Source organism: Oratosquilla oratoria, chromosome 28 (assembly GCF_046742065.1).
Source record: "Oratosquilla oratoria isolate Oo_2021 chromosome 28, ASM4674206v1, whole genome shotgun sequence".
In the NCBI taxonomy this organism is placed as follows: Eukaryota; Metazoa; Arthropoda; class Malacostraca; order Stomatopoda; family Squillidae; genus Oratosquilla; species Oratosquilla oratoria.
The window spans coordinates 54,430,025-54,446,959 of record NC_134804.1 but is presented as its reverse complement, the minus strand read 5'-3'; the positions used below and the strand labels follow the sequence as shown (position 1 = coordinate 54,446,959).

The 16,935-nt window shown below is 41.8% G+C and overlaps 1 long non-coding RNA gene across 2 annotated transcripts in view; it reads right to left on the bottom strand.

Moving 5' to 3' along the window:
• The window catches only part of LOC143040191 (uncharacterized), a 100,511-nt gene extending 86,001 nt beyond the window's left edge, over positions 1-14,510 (bottom strand). The window contains exon 1 of one of the 2 annotated variants that reach the window (XR_012967694.1): positions 14,405-14,510. This is a non-coding gene — a long non-coding RNA (uncharacterized LOC143040191). Of the gene's footprint in view, positions 1-11,644; positions 11,927-14,404 lie in introns of those variants that run through there. The other variant, XR_012967695.1, reaches the window with a different exon arrangement.
• Positions 14,511-16,935: the final 2,425 nt, after the last annotated feature.

Below are 16,935 nucleotides of genomic sequence, written 5' to 3'. Positions count from 1 at the left end.
TATTTTTCCCTTAATGTTTTACACAAACGTGTACAGATAGTGTAAAAGAAAAGAAAAGAAAAATTACCAGCCACACCCCTCTCTTCGCTGTGTGTGTGTATGTGCGCGTGTATACATGCGTGATTTCTTGTATATGGGCGGACATGTGTGCGTGCGCGAGTGTGTTTTTGCGTGTGGGTGGGTGTGGTTGTGTGTATGTATATGCATGTATGTGTGTGACTGTATGTGTGTGTGTATGTATGTATGTGTATGTGCGTGCATACATGCGCGCGCTCAGGCATGTGTATGTGTGCGTGTGTGCGCGTGTGTACTTTGAATTTAGATTTTTATCACTACATGCTCTGATCACAAGAGACATCTATACATCAGCTCATTCTTAACCTAGAAAAAAAAACGTAAATAAATAATAAATAGAAAAATCTAAAAAAATAATAACTTTTTATTACTAAAACCTAAATTGACAAATATAAGGACCACTGGGAGAGTTTTCCACTCGAACAAGAAGATCCCAAATTCGTCAATCCTTCATCTATCTCTATCATCTTGGACCGCATTTGAACATAAGATATAGAACATAAGAATGAAGGAGACTGCAAGAAACCATAATGCCTACATTAGGCAGTTCCATGTCCATCTATTCACGAATACCGACAACCGGCGACGGATCCCGTCTTCTTGGTACTAGAAAAGGTCCCACACAGAGACAACACAAACAACATTCCAACATTTCCTTCCAGAGATATTCATTGAGGGGGGAGGGGAGGGGGTTGTCCGGGGAGCGATGCCAGCCGCTGTGGGGCTGCGGGTTTCCCGTCACAGTAAACAATTATCATTACCATCACATCTATGGATATATACGCATCCGACCTAGATATGGACCAAAAGGTCTCCTGTCGGCATGCTCCGCCTTTGTAATCCTTTGTATGCATTAACACATACATTCATACATACGTATGGTGAGGGTATTGGTGATGGTAATGGTAATATTAACAATAGCCAAAGTACCGCAACAGCCGTGTAAGGACCAATTGGTCTCTTGCTGTACGTCTGTCTACGGAACTCCGTGTAAACCAGGCCTACGGTCATGCAAGACGTCGTGTGACGCACAGACGTCTAGCGACGTACTTGTGAGTGGAGGACGACCTCTTGAGGCCTAAGTCGCCCTCGAGGAAGGTCCCAAGGGTGTCGTGGGGACGTCAAACCCGTGGCGGATCCCCCCTTCCCCTTCCCCCCTTGTTCTCAGCGTTCCTCTCCGGTTGGGGGAGGGATGGGGGGAGATTAACACTTGATATGTTCCTCCCTCCCTCCCTCCACCCCCCCAACATTTTATCCCTTTCGGTATTTACATACTTGTTAACGCTTATTGGTGTTTCGATACTGGAAGGTTTGTAGGCTAAAGGGATTGCAAAGTGGAAGATAATTAGAGAAAGAGAGAGAGAGAGAGAGAGAGAGAGAGAGAGAGAGAGAGAGAGAGAGGGGGGAAGGAAACAGAGAGAGAGAGAGAGAGAGAGAGAGAGTGGGGGAGGGAAAAAGAGAGGGGGAGGGAGACACAGAGAGAGAGAGAGAGAGGGAGGCAGAGAGAGAGAGAGAGAGAGAGAGAGAGAGAGAGAGAGAGAGAGAGAGAGAGAGAGAGAGAGAGAGAGAGAGAGAGAGAGAGAGAGAGAGAGAGAGAGGTGGGGAGAGAGATGGATAGGGATAGGTAAATAGATATAGAGAAAGGGAGAGATGGAGATAGACTGAGATATTGACAGATAATTAGATTGATAGACAGGTATATAGATACATACACAGATACGTACAGATAGATGCATAGGAGGAATGTGTGTATTTATGTAGAGAACGGCGGGCAGACAAACAGACAGACAGACAGGACGAGTAGGAAAGTGAGAATGACAAACAGACAAACATATTTTCTACTTTATACTGTGACGTCTGTTTCACAACAGTTATTCACCTCGCGTCTCGCCTAACGCGACGTTTTAAGCCTCAGTCGGACGGGGGTAACAGAGAGCGAGACCCAACAATAATATTAAATTTTTATTATATTTCTAGAGCCCGCCTTTGGGTGAGTGGTTTAACAGAAGAACTACGGGTGTTCTCAAGGATCAAGAGTGATTTGAGTGGACAAGTAAGCGTACTTAGCTAAGTATCGGGAACGAGAGAGTAAGCACATTCGACTCAATTCAGAGCTTACATCCCGGAGCACATCAAAACGAGTTCACGGTGTGTAACCATCACATCCCTGAAGACGATTCCTGGACGGGAATCGAAACGTCGCGGATAATAAAGCCTTCGGATCGAGTCTGGTGATTTACTCTCTTCACCAATATTGATCCCAGACTCCAGATCTTTACGTTTATATCTAAGCATGTACATTAGTTCCATTAAGAATACGTACACGCCGTGACCGATGATTTTGAGATGTGTTCAGATATTTGTATCTCGCAAAATACTTGGCGTTGTTATTCTCATAATGTTTATAGAATTGTACACTGTGGGGCTGTGGATTTTCCATATACAGAAACTCGAGGCGACAAAGGATTGACATTCCTTGGAATCAGTCACGATGCGAGGCCACTTGTAAACAAACAAATATCATTCTTTCAAGGCACAGACATGGAAAAAAGAAAAAGGGAGGGGAGGGAGGAAAGGGAAGGGGAAGGGAGGGAAGGGGAAAGGAAGGGGAGTGGAGGGGAGAGGAAGGGGAAGGGAAAGGAAGGGAAGGGAAGGAAAGAGAGGGAAGGGAAAAAAAGGGGGGAAGGGGGAAAGGAAGGGAAGAGGAAGGGGAGGGGAAGGAAGGGGGGAAGGGGGAAAGGAAGGGAAGAGGAAGGGGAGGGGAAGGGAGGGAAGGGGAAGGAAGGGTAGTGGAGGGGAGAGGAGGAAAGGGGAGGGGAGGGGAAGGGAAGGGGGAAGGAAAGGAAGGGAAGTGAAGAGAAGGGAAGGGAAGAAAAGGGGGAGGGGAAGGGGGAAAGGAAGGGAAGAGGAAGGGAAGGGAAAGGGAGGGAAGGGGAAGGGAAGGAAGGGGAGTGGAAGGGAGAGGAGGAAAGGGGAGGGGAGGGGAAGGGAGGGGAAGGGGGAGGGAAAGGAAGGGAAGGGAAGGGAAGGGAGGGAAGGGAAGAAAAGGGGGAGGGGAAGGGAGGGAGGGGAAGGGGGAAAGGAAGGGAAGAGGAGGGGTGAAGGAAAAGAAGGGAAAGAGAAGAAGAAGAGAAGGGGAAGGGGAGGGAAGGGAAGAGAAGGGGAAAAGAAGGAGAAGGGGAAGGGGAAAAGAAGTAGGAAATGAGAACTGAGGAAAGCCACAGAGGCATTGATAGATAACCAAGATAATTCAAGTGTCCACCTTTCACAGAAAATGTTCACAACCGTGTCTTTAATATAGCAGACTTGAAAATAAATAAATAAATAAATAAAAACAACAGCAGCATAAAAAAAACAAGAGCAACGACAAATACGAGTCAAGAAGTTGATAAAAAATTACGAGTCAAGAAGTTGATAAAAAATGAGAAGTCCTACGTTTTCTCTTTCCCATTTTGGTGACTAAGAGACTAATTGCCGTTTTCTGTACATTTTGATCTCGAGAAGAGTAGTCCCTAAGGGGAAGGAGGGAGGGAGGGAGGGAGAGAGAGAGAGGGGGGGGGAGAAGGGAGAGACAGAGAGGGAACGAGAGAGGTAGAAAGATAGACTGAGAAAGAAACAGACAGACAGACAGACAGACAGATAAAGAAAAAGAGAGAGGGGGGAGGAACGGAGTTAGGGAACTGGAGCTTAGAAAAAAAGAGGAGTTTGGTAATCCCCGAAAAGAAATCTCCAAGGGGAGATTTGGCAATGAGTGCGGAAGATGGAAAAAAAAAAAAAAAAAAAAAAAAAAAAACACTCAGTCGACGCCGTGATGGCCGCCGGGTCCATAACATCCGCATTAAAAAAAAAAAAAAAAAAAAAAAGAGAGAGAGAAAGAGAGAAGAGAGGACACTCGTTTTTTTTTTTCTCTCTCAATGGTGGAGACACGAAATGGTGAGGAAAATGTCACTTGGAAGGAGGAGCGAAGGGAAAGGGAGGGGAGGAGAGGAGAGGGGATGGGGTGGTGAAGGGGGGAAATGTAGGGAAAGTGAGGGGATGGGAGGGAAGGGGATGGAAGGCGAAGGGAGGGAAGGGGGTGGGAGGGGAAGGGAGGGGAGGAGGAAGGGAAGGAGAGGTGAAGGGAAGGGAGGGGAAAGGAGGGGAAGGTAAGGGGAGGAGAAGGGAAGGAGAAGGGAAGGGGAAGGAGAGGGGAAGGGGAAGGAGAGGGGAAGGGGAGGGTGAAGGGAAGGGGAGGGAGAAGGGAGGGGAGGGGGAAGGAGAGGAGGAGGAGGAATGGACAGAAAGGGAAGAGGAAAGTGAGGAGGGGAGGAGGAAGGAGGAAGGAGAGATGACGGAAGAATGAAGGAGGACAGAGGAGGAAAGGAGGAAGGAGATGGGGGAAATGAAGGGAGGCCATTCGATTAAGGTTTTGGAAATGATTTAAAGGGGTGAGAAGACGAAGACAACTAAGAGTAACGACAACTAAGGAGAGGGTCGGAGAATGAGCGCATCAAGAAAGACGGAGGAAGGAAGATCGGAAGGCAACAGGAGGAAACGGAGAAGAGGAGAAGAAGAAGAAGAGGATAGAGAAGGAGATAGGCTAAGACAGACAGAACTGCAAAAGAGGTGAAGAGAAGGGAAGGAAATGGAAACATTAGAGAACAAGAGACCATAAGGCTTATACTAAGGAGTTCCATGCCCCGTTACCACCTACCATCCCTATCCATAAAGTTATCTCATCTTTTTTTGTTAAAACAACCGATAGTTCGATTTCGCCGGTGGCAGGGTTCAAACCGCCATCCCCTCAACCTTCGCCGCATGTAACGTCGCACTAACCCGTTCGGCCAACGAGCATACTTTTGTAATATAAAATTACAATAAATCAAAGAAGACAAGATCATCCCAATACTCCTTTGTGGACAATAAGAACGGCCTTAGATCGGAAAACTGTAGAACCATTAGATCTTTATTTAGAAGTACGACGACAGACGGGGACGAAAGAAAAAAAGAAAAAGAAAAAGAAAAATGGAGTACAAGTCATCACGGTCGTTTTGTCTACGCCCATCGGAGCCACGAGCTGATGCTTTCTGATGAAAGGTGAACATAATAAGAATTCAGGACTTCCCCTTTTTAGAAATAACAAAAGAAAATATATAAACGTAAAGTTTTAATGTTGTTGAACCCCGTATGTTCTCGACTCGCGCTGAATATTGACCAAAATATGGAAATATTGTTTACCTTCGTTCGACCGCCGCTCCGGACACGTTTTCTTTGATAAGACCGAAGAAGGAAAACGGGTACAAATTCCCCGTCCTAATGTAAACAAATTACTCCGAATTCTTTTGTTTGCGTGATACAGAGGGGAGAGGGGAGAGGGGAGGGGAAAAGAGGGGAGAGAGAGGAGAAGTCGGTGACGGTCGTTTGTTTTGCGGTTGGTCACAACGCGTCTCAAGACGAGGGAAGATGAGACGAAAGAAGAGGGAGGAGAGAGGAGAGGAAAGGAGAAGCGAGGACAAGGGAGTAGATGAGAGGAAAGGAGAGGAGAAGAGAGATGAAGAAAAGAGAGATGAAGAGAAGAGAGATAAAGGAGAGAGAGAGAGAGAGAGAGAGAGAGAGACAGAGAGAGATGGATAGATTGACAGATATAGAGGGATAGAGACAGACAGACAGACAGGCAGACAGACAGACAGACAGACAGACACACACACACACACATATATGTATATATATTATATATATATATATATATATAGAGAGAGAGAGAGAAACATGGCATATGTTCATGACAATGCATTAGCTGACGATGAAAAAATACAAAGATGACAAGCACATAAACAAATAAAGAAGCAGACAAGCAAATACATAAAGACACAGAATAGGAATGTGGGTTCTTCTTAGACGACGATGGAGCAGCAGCGACCTAACGACGGCCTCGAAGTTGAGGCCCTGAGACCCTCAAAAGCGAGACTGGTGATCACGAGGGTGAGGACGAGGCGTTGATGGACGGATAAAAAAAAAAAAAAAAAAAAAAAAAAAAAAAAAAAAAAAAAAAAAAAAAAAAAAAAAAAAAAAAAAAAAAAAACAGAGATCATTAAATATTGGAAATGGAGGACGATGGAATAAAAACATGACAAATGAAAGACAGGCAAAAAATCAAAGTATCGTTTCTGAGGAAAGAAATTAGATGAATAAAATTTGCGAAGGGGGAGGAGGAGGAGGAGGTGGAGGGAGAGGGAGAAGAGAGAAGGAGAACGGAGAGAATGATGAGAAGAAAGAGGGGGAGGAGAAAGAGGAAGAGGAGAAAAAGGAGGACGAGAAAGAGGAGAAAAGGGAGGTGGGGAATGAAGGAGAGGAGAGAGGATAAAGAGAAGGACGAGAAAGAGGAGAAAAAAGAGGAGGAGAAAGAGGACGAGAAAGAGGAGAAAAAGGAAGATGAGGAGAAATAGGAGGAAAAGAGAAGGAGATAGAGGAGTACATTTCCCTTGTACCCAAGCACCCCCTCCACTTCACTCCATCCATCCATCCATCAATCCATCTCATTCTCGGTCTTCACCACAAGTTCATTCCATCCACCTCTGCCAGTCTCTCCTCAGTCATTATTTCAAAATACTCCAAAATACCCTGGCAATCTCCCTCTCCTTTAAGATTCTTCCCCTATCTAGTCCCCTTCGCCCACTCATGGTCCTTTTTTCTTTCTGTCTTTTTTTTTATCCCTAGATCTACCCTCGTCTCCCTTCCTCCCTATTTTTCTCCCCTAAAACCCATTTTTGGGATAAATCTCGACTTCCCCCGATTTCGTTCGAGTGGGGAAATAATTTGCGCCCGAATCACGCGAACGATAGCAATGAAAGATAAGAGATGACATTTTATTATAATGATAATGGTGATGATGATGATGATGACGACGGGAACAGCGATAGCGACAATGATGTGATAGTGATGTGGTGATGATGATTATCATAATGATGATTAGTGATAGTGATGTGATGATGGTGATCATGATGATGATGACGATGATGATGATAACTTCTTTTCATATACGGTAGAGCCACATGCAACGTAAAAACCTATATCCAAAGTTTAATTCCATTACTATTACTGTAGTACTCGTAATTAAAATAACAATAACGATAATTAGAAAAAAAAAATCATACGCTTTAAGGGAGCAAGGGATGCAATACCATTAAGGAGTGCTTGATATGTTTTGTGATGTTTATCAAAAGGGCATTTTATCGAAACGCTTTTGTCTCTCAATGTCATTACAACGCCATTGTTCCCGTCCACCGCGTCCAGTACTTTTAGATTTTTTTCTTCTTCTGATATTAAAGTCAATATTGCCATTTTTGCTCTATCGATTTTTTCCCTTATATACTACACACACAAACACATACACACACACACACACATATATATATATATATATATATATATATATATATATATATATATATATATATATATATATATATATATATATATATATAATTGTTGTCCCCTTGGGCACAGTGATTAACTTCATAGTCCTTATTATTGTGACACTCGCAAGGCGATCTTAGGCCAACCTGTATGGGGTCACGACCGACAGGAAACCTGTTCAGGCCGGGGTCCCCTATTTTGCTAAATAAAATCGTTTAACGCCGGCCGTCAATGAAACAAAGTGCACTTCGGTTGTGAAGGCGAATACAGTCTTCCTTAGTGTGTGTGTGTGTGTGTGTGTGTGTGTGTGTGTGTGTGTGTGTGTGTGTGTGTGTGTCTGCGTGTGTGTCTGTGAGAAAGAGAGTCACCACGGTCTTGGATCACATGTTAGACTCGTGATCAACAGCTATTTCCCTCCTTGATGAGAGCCAGAGCTCATATATGTCCCGATCTATGGGTCATGCTGTGATCTTACACACAAACACACAACTTACCCCCTGGAGTTGGAGTACAGTGCAATGATGCTTAAGGGCTCACCCTGGGTGAGGTTCGAACTCGGATCGCCGATTTAGCGGTCGTACCAACACACCATGCGCGCGCGTGTGTGTGTGTGTGTGTGTGTGTGTGTGTGTGTGATTCCATTTGGTTTTTGGATCACGTGCTGGACTCGTGGTCGACAGCTATTTCCCTCCCGGAAGAGACCTCAGAGCTCGTATGACTGATCTATGGGTAATGCTGTGACCTTACACGCACACACACACCCAACTCCCCGCCCACGATAGTTTGAGTAGCGACTCGGAGCGCAGCGATACTGAAATTATTTCAGTACTGGGCATGATTCCAACCCGGATCGCCGTAGTGAGAGTCAGGGACTCCTCCAACCGCACCACTTAGGTAGTGAAGGCGAATACGGTCTTCCTTTGTGTGTGTGTGTGTATGTATGTGTGTGTGTGTGTGTGTGTGTGTGTGTGTGTGTGTGTGTGTGTGTGTGTGTGTGTGTGTGTGTTTACGTACACACATGCATCGCCTTTACAAAACAGAGGATCCTGATGATGTGGACATGAGAAGGCTTCCCTTTGGAGGATGTCTACACTCTCTGCGACATAAGGTCTCCCGTGGCTCCTCATTCGCGCTCACGGGGTTTCTTGTCGGCTGATTATAAAATTACTCTCCTTCTGTACACGATTCTCCCTTCCCCAGTCCATCCTCCTCTTCACACATTTCCCTTCAGAGGGACTTTCGCTTCCTACACAGCTAATCTGGCGATGCCATTTTTCATTTTCTTCATTAACTTCCTTTGCTATGATGATATCCTTCGCCTGATTTATTCTGGTTAAGGAGATGAGATGACATTTCAATGATGAAATGGGTACAGATTTTTTATTCAATTAACCCCGTTTTTTAAACTAATGCCAGGCGTTTTCATTCTGCTCAAGGCAGGACCCCACCATGACGTGTTTCAGTTACATCTCGGACAGTCCAACAGTTTCCTCCCCTCCACGCTCGAATTATTATCATTATTATTATTATTATTATTATTATAATCATTATTACTATTATTATTATCATTATCATTATTATTATTAGTTTTCCGAGGTTTCTCTTACCTGTTTTTTTTTTTTTTTATATTATCGCTTTCTCATCTTTTTACTTTTCGGTCTATATATGCATCCTCTTTTAATGCCTCTCTTTGGATTAATACATAACCGCTCCTTTTCATAGTCATGGAACTGTCTTGACTTACTAACATCATTTCTTTTAAAAAGTTAAACAAGTTTATATGCTTGTATACATACATAGATACATTGATGTTCTACATGAATATACAGATACATATATACATGTGTAAATAAATACACACAAACATGTATATACACAGAATAAATGCATATATATATATATATAAATATGGACTAACATGTATACACTTATACATACACACACACACACACACACACACACACACACACACACACACACACGCATACACACACACACACAATATATATATATATATATATATATATATATATATATATAATACATACATTACTCAATTTCCTTTTTATATTGCCATTTTTCCATTTATCAGATTACCATTTTAGTCACACTTGCTCTACCTCATCGACAGCATTTTGTGTAAATACCATAAACTTATTCATTCATGACAATTTGCATTTTCACTTTCACCTGCATATTCATATTCACTTATATATTCAATACAAAACCTGAAAATGAATTTCCAGTGACACTGTGCAGTCTGTTTTTGGTGTTAGTGTGTGTGCGCGCGCGCGTGTATGTTAGTGTGTGTATGTGCTCTTAAATGTGTGGTTTACCTAGTCGTGTGTTAGTGTGTGTGTGTGTGTGTGTGTGTGTGTGTGTGTGTCTTCATATGTGCGCTTAAAACTGTTTGTGTGTGTGTGTGTGTGTGTGCTCTTAAATGTGTGTGTGTGTGTGTGTGTGTGTGTGTGTGTGTGTGTGTGTGTGTGTGTGTGTGTGTGTGTGTGTGTGTGTGTGTGTGTGTGTTCATGTGTGTGTGTGTTGGTGTGTGTATGTACTCTTCAATGTGCGGTTTGCGTGTGTGTGTGTGTATGCAAGCAAGAATGACGCACACACTTGCAAACGGACACAGTCGAGCATATGTGTGTGTGTGTGTACACAAACCCAAAATCAAAGCAATCTCGACTAAATGGTTCTGGAGGACACTTCCTAAAAGCAAAAGTCATAAAACTTTTCAACTTTTCCGTTCTATTCCTCAACTCCATCTATCCATCTACTCCATGTTCCGAGCGAATCACTAAAGGAGTTATCACAGTGGCTATTTTTCCTCCAGCAATTTTTCCGCCGTAAAATGACTATGGCAAACTATTTTGTGTTCTCAAAAATTTACACAGAATGCCATTTGATATGCTGGAGGAAAACTATTTTCCTCCAGCAAATCTGCTCCAACAGTCGGAGGAAAAATAGCCCAGTGTGATAACGCCCGTCGCTCGGTCCTCAATCGCCATCAGATCAACCCTACATTTCGGACAAGTCAACTCATTCAATCTGCAAGAATCTCACATCCATTTCCACCTCAGTTGTTACAAAAGTTAGTAATAGCGTCCGCTTGCACCGTGGATGATAATTTCACGGATAAACATATTTCCGGTATCTGGGTTTTCAGTAATGAATGACGGAGAATGAAAGATTTTTTTAATTCTGTTTTGTAAAGAATAGAGAACAGTCATTTTTCGACGCACATTTAATTTTGTTTTATAATTTCGTCACATGTTTTTATAAAATTTGAGGTAATCCATTAGGTTTTTTGCAATATCACTTGACAATTTATACGCTCGATTGGTTATCACTGAACAGTCAAGCAAGAGACGACGATGATGTTAACTGACGCAGTCCTTAATTAAATATCAAGATATTTTTCAAATTAAGGCCATAGTTCAAATCAAAATTATATATACGTTACATCACTTCCAGTGATAAGCGTAGTTTAATTGCTTTAATGGTGAGAAAAACTTGAATGTTTATTGCAGATGTCTGTGTTGCATATTTCTGCAATACTCGAACGTACAATCGTCGTCTTTTCAATTTTTCTTCCGTTTTCTATTTTCGTTGTAAGACACTTCACCCGTACAGGATATCATTTGTATGATTTCTATTCATTTAACATTTCAAGAACACAATGCTGATCACTCAATTTTTAATTCACCAAAGAGAGAAACGCTGATGAAATACTGTAAACACTGCTTATGACAGTACGAGACCTTTTTTAAACGAAGATTTATGAAATTGTGAAAACAATTGTAAACAACAAGTAGAAATGCGTCGAAGCATTTCGGAACACTAAACAAAGCTTCGCTCATATCATTCAAATTCATATTGTTAGTCGACGTTGAATGCTATTATTAATTATATCTATCCAGATTATATCAGATTATCTAAACCTCTTTAAAACACTGCAATTTAACTATTTCCTTTCAATATACATATTAATTTAAATCCTAAAATTGCAGAATGGGAATGTATCTGATGTCAACGACAATAATTATTGAAAGAAATCGAATTGGCAACGTCACCCGTCACGTTCAGTCGATGATTCCACCCGAAGATTATATTTTTTCTTTATCACAATTCGAAATCATTACAATCACAATACCTGAGATAATAATTTTCTTACCTGATATTTTCGGTGAGCAGAAGACAATGGGCTTCTTGATCACTCGTTTCTAAATAAGAGCAAACTATAATTGACAACATTTTGGCTGAAACTATCACAGGTCGACACTTCGAACGTACAAGACATTTACAGAAGGGAATGATTTGAATTAAATAAATTCTGGTCGTTTTTTCGTTACACGGTGTTTCTTTGGTAACATAAAACCACAGTGGTGACCAGAATAATACAAACTCATCAGTTGGTGTGAAGAAAAATGTTAAATGTCAGATCACAATCACTGCTCTAACGCGTGAACTCGAAATGTTTTGAAATGAATCAACTTGTTAAGTTTTCAGAAAAGAAAATAGTGCAGCAAGAAAATAAATTTTAGTGATTAAAAACGACATACAATTATATTTATTCTCATAAACTAACATTGTTATGATATCATGTTTATTGCTAAACAATTCGAACGTACAAGACTTTTACAGAAGGGAATGATTTGAATTAAATAAATTCTGGTCGTTTTTTCGGTACACGGTGTTTCTTTGGTAAGATAAAACCACAGTGGTAACCAGACTAATACAAAGTCATCAGTTGGTGTGAGGAAAAATGTTAAATGTCAGATCACAATCACTGCTCTAACGCGTACACTCGAAGTGTTTTGAAATGAATCAACTTGTTAAGTTTTCAGAAAAGAAAATAGTGCAGCAAGAAAATAAATTCTAGTGATTAAAAACGACATATAATTATAGTTATTCTCGTAAACTAACATTGTTATAATATTATGTTTATTGCTAGTACAACATAAGTCTCATTTCAAGAAACCCAGGGAATTATGAAATAACAAAATATTGTATTCCTCCGCCTGCGTTTGAGTATTCAAAGCATTGCTAGATATCCAGAATGTATACACAATGGATTATTGTGTCAATTAATTAGTTTTCTTTAGCTTAGATTTTTCACAGTAAATAGAAATATGATATTATAATGAAAAGTTGAAATGAATGATTCATTGTAAATTCTCGAGCATACGGTATGTAAAAATCACTTGATGGTTGTTGGGTCCTAGATATTCTAGATCCTTCTTTCTTCATTCAGAACATTCAATAAAATCTACAGCCATACTAAACTAGAAATCCGAATAAAGAATAATACTGTAGAATTGTTTTTTGAAATGAAGCATAGGGAAAAGTATTTACAGTATTTAGGTTCCTTTGAATTCACCTGACCCACGACGCGATGATGCGCGTTTTAGAATGTATTGTGGTAAATGTGAGACGATTCTATTCAGCTTGGGAGGCAATTTTTGGTGTACATAAGGTTTTTGTTGATAAATAGCAGTCCAGTATATTTTTACATATTTTCCCAAGTGTACTCAAATATAGAAAAAATCTAGAAAAAATCTTTAAAAAGAAAACCAGAATGTGTGTGTGTGTGTGTGTGTGTGTGTGTGTGTGTGTGTGTGTGTGTGTGTGTGTGTGTGTGTGTGTGTGTGTGTGTGTGTGTGTGTGTGTGTGTGTGTGTGTGTGTGTGTGTGTGTGCGTGCGTGCGTGCGTGCGTGCGTTTCTGTGTACGTGTGTCTACGGGGTGGAGGAAGAGGAGAGAACGGGCGATACGCGGGAGGGGACGGGAGAGTGGACGAGGTGACCCTTCTCCTTTGGCGTCTTGGCGATCGCCGGCTGCAACAGCGAGGCACACAGAGCGGCGAATGAATGAACGTAACTAACCGACTACTAAATAGGACTCCGTTGTCTGGGGGCACTTCAGGCGGCGAGAATAGCCATTGCCAAGAAGCAGATAGACAGCCTGACCGTACACACATACATGTATTGCACACACACACACACACACACACACACACACACACACACATATATATATATATATATATATATATATATATATATATATATATATATATATATATATATATAAGTACACACAAGAAACAACGGAAAATAATTTAATCCCTTTATATTGCCAATTACAAAAAAAAAAAAAAAAAAAAAAAAATACAAACAAGAGGACCGAAGACTTGAAATGGACAAAATCCCCCTCGGCATTTGCCCTCCAAGAATGGCTTCTCAGACCTCCCGACTCTAACTAGATAGTACCTAGTTAGTAACTAGGTTCTATCTTTCAAGTCCCTAACTTCACTACTTTTACTTACCCTTTCCATTCCTCTTCCATTTATTTTATTGTCGAATATTTCACGTGACATCAAGCCAGGCATCCTCTCCTCAAATACCCCGTTATTACCATTCCCATACTCTATTATTATTACTATATTATCCTTATTACTATCATTATCATCATCGTCATCATTATTATTATCATTGATTATTATTATTATTATTATTATTATTATTATTATTATTATTATTATTATTATTTATTAATGATAATAATATTATTATTATCATCATTGTTACTATTATCACTATCATTGTTATTATCATTGTGTGCATTGTCATTATTATTGATAATAGTAGTACATTGTTATTGTTATTTAATAATCATTGCTAGCTTCTAAACAACAAATATGTCATTCGGTGATTTCCACACTTGTCACCCACTCTGACAACGCAGGGAGGTATTGAGGTCTCCCTAAAGTATAAATGCCCACAGCCCGTTTTCTACACCATTCCTTTTAGACAGCATACCTACGAAACTAGTCAGGAATAAACTCAGACTAAGACTCCTGAGTTTCCTACTCCCACTTACGTCAACCTGTCACAATGTCTCATCGTCTCCGCCCTTGTGGATATGGCAACTCACTTCCTTCACTTATGATCTTCTGTTTAGGTGAATCAAATCTCTCACTTTTTCTTCTATGTCTTTCTTCTGTTAATTATCCTACACAAAACTACGAAACACTTGAAAGTAACCTCCCGTGAACACGTATAAAAGGTCCTACATAAGCTTTGCAGTGACGCAGTGATTTCCTTAGTCCAATAATCTTTATATATACGACCCTCCCCAAAGGCGTGATCTTACAATCGTGAACCAATTGAATTTTCTCCTCCTCCACCCTTTCGCCAATCAGATTCTTTGTTTCAAGTCTTTACGACGCAATATTGTTTACTTAGAATAATCTCGAATCTGCATAATTCTCACTTAGGTTACAAAGGAATGTCATATCAGCAATATGCAAATATACCCTCAAGCTGCAGGGCTGTTATTTACAAACAATGTTTTTATTAGCTACACAAAGCGGACAGCGGACTCAGTCAGCTCGCTCGGGCAGTTATTTACAAACAACCTACCTATAAAATGAAACAACCCGTCGTCTATCCTTCATTCTACCCTCTTTTCTACCAGCCTCTTAAAGTCAACACACACACACACACACACACACACACACACACACACACACACACACACACACACACACACACACACACACACACACACACACACACATATATATATATATATACACACACACACACACACACACACACACACACACACACACACACACACACACACACACACACACACACACGCACACACACACACACACACACATATTTTTTCTCGTTTTTTATTATTCTTAGTGAGACTAATCTTCCTTGATGAGAAGTGCTACGTACCTCAGGTCCGTAGAGATGTCACCGAAATCCCTGAAATATTGAGTACCACTGAGTACCTCGTTGAAGGACCTTCAATGTAGGGACAATCTCGAGTCCCTGAGGGAGAGGTCCCTATTTCCTTGTTTCCCTATTTCACCAATTGATTGTTTCACTAATTCACCCATTTCACTATTTCACTAATTTGCCATCTTTATCTCCATCTCCTTCCACCAGGAATCTCGCTGGTAGAGCGGGATAAGGAGTCATTACTAACGGCGACAGTCGAGGGGTCGGGGGTTCGAACCCTGCCACCGGCGAAGTTGAACCAAGGGCATCATGGTTCATTAAATTCCACGCTACAAAAGTCCTCTGTGAGGGGCACTGTCCTAGCCATCTGATAAGGAAGAGTTTGTGACGTTAAACCATATCATCATCATCTTACCACCGCCAAAACTGTCTGAGTATTTTCGATTTTTTTTCTTAAAGAATTTTGAAGACTTCAGAGTTCTTCAAGGTCAAAGATTCTTCAGTTTTGGGAGAAGTCGTCGCGGGCTATTACATCAACCGATTCTAGTTTCAGAGCTTAGTGCTTCTAATCTAGGTTCTTAGGCTCTAGATTCTAATCTAGTTTTTCGCGGGAGTAAAGAGTAAAGAGTTTGTTTGTCTTCGGATATTACGTAGAAGGAATAACCTTTATTGGTTTTAGAAAAAAAATATCGACGACAAAGAAGGATGTCAGGCATAACAGATGCAGCCCCCCCCAAAAAAAAAAAAGAGCAAAAAGAGCGGTCCACAAAGAAGGAAAAGAGAGCAGTAAAAAGAGAGAGTAGGAGGAAAAGAAATGAGTAAAAATAGAAACGAAATTTACGACCCAAGCCGACTCCTTCGCAGGAAGCGCAACAGACAGACAAACAGACAGACAGACAGAGAAGGAGGAATTCCTTCAGGCTATTCGCCCCGGCGGTTGCAGGGCACGATGGACGTACGCACCCCTCAATCCTCCTCCTCCTCCTCCTCCTCCTCTTCCTCCTCCTCCTCCTCCTCTTCCTCCTCCTCCTCCTCTTCCTCGACCTCCCCTTCGCCCTCCTCTTCCTCCTCCTCTTTCTCTTCGACCTCCTCTTCGCCCTCCCCCTTCCTCTCCTCCTCCTCCTATTCACCCACCCCCTCCCCTCACCCTCTTCCTCCTCCTCCTCTTTCTCCTCGACCTCCTCTTCGTCCTCCCCCTCCCCCTTCCCCTCCTCCTCCTCCTCTTCCTCTTCTTCCTCTTCGACCTCCTTTTCGCCATCCCCCTCCCCTCCATCTTCTTCTCATTTTACTCCTCCACGTGCTTTTCCTCCACACAATTTTCCTCGTCTTCCTCCTCCTCTTTCTCTTTAACCTCCTCCTCTCCCTCTCCCTCCTCCTCTATCTTATCCTTTTACTCCTCCACATACTTTTCCTCCTGCCCCTCCTCTTCGATCTCCTCCTCCTCCTCCATCATCTCCTATTAATCCTCCATGTACTTTTCCTCCTCCTCCCCCTCCTCATCGACCTCCTCCTCTTCTTTTCCCTAACACACCCTTTTCTATCTACCTTCTCTCTCCTCTCCTTTCCCCTCACTCCCCTCCCTACACTCCCCTTCCTCACTCCCCTCCTTCACTCCCCTCCCCACTATCCTTGTCCCTCCCCTCTTCCTTTCCCATCACCTCCCCTCTCTTCCTCTTTACCTTTTCCCTCCGCTCCTATTCTTCCCTT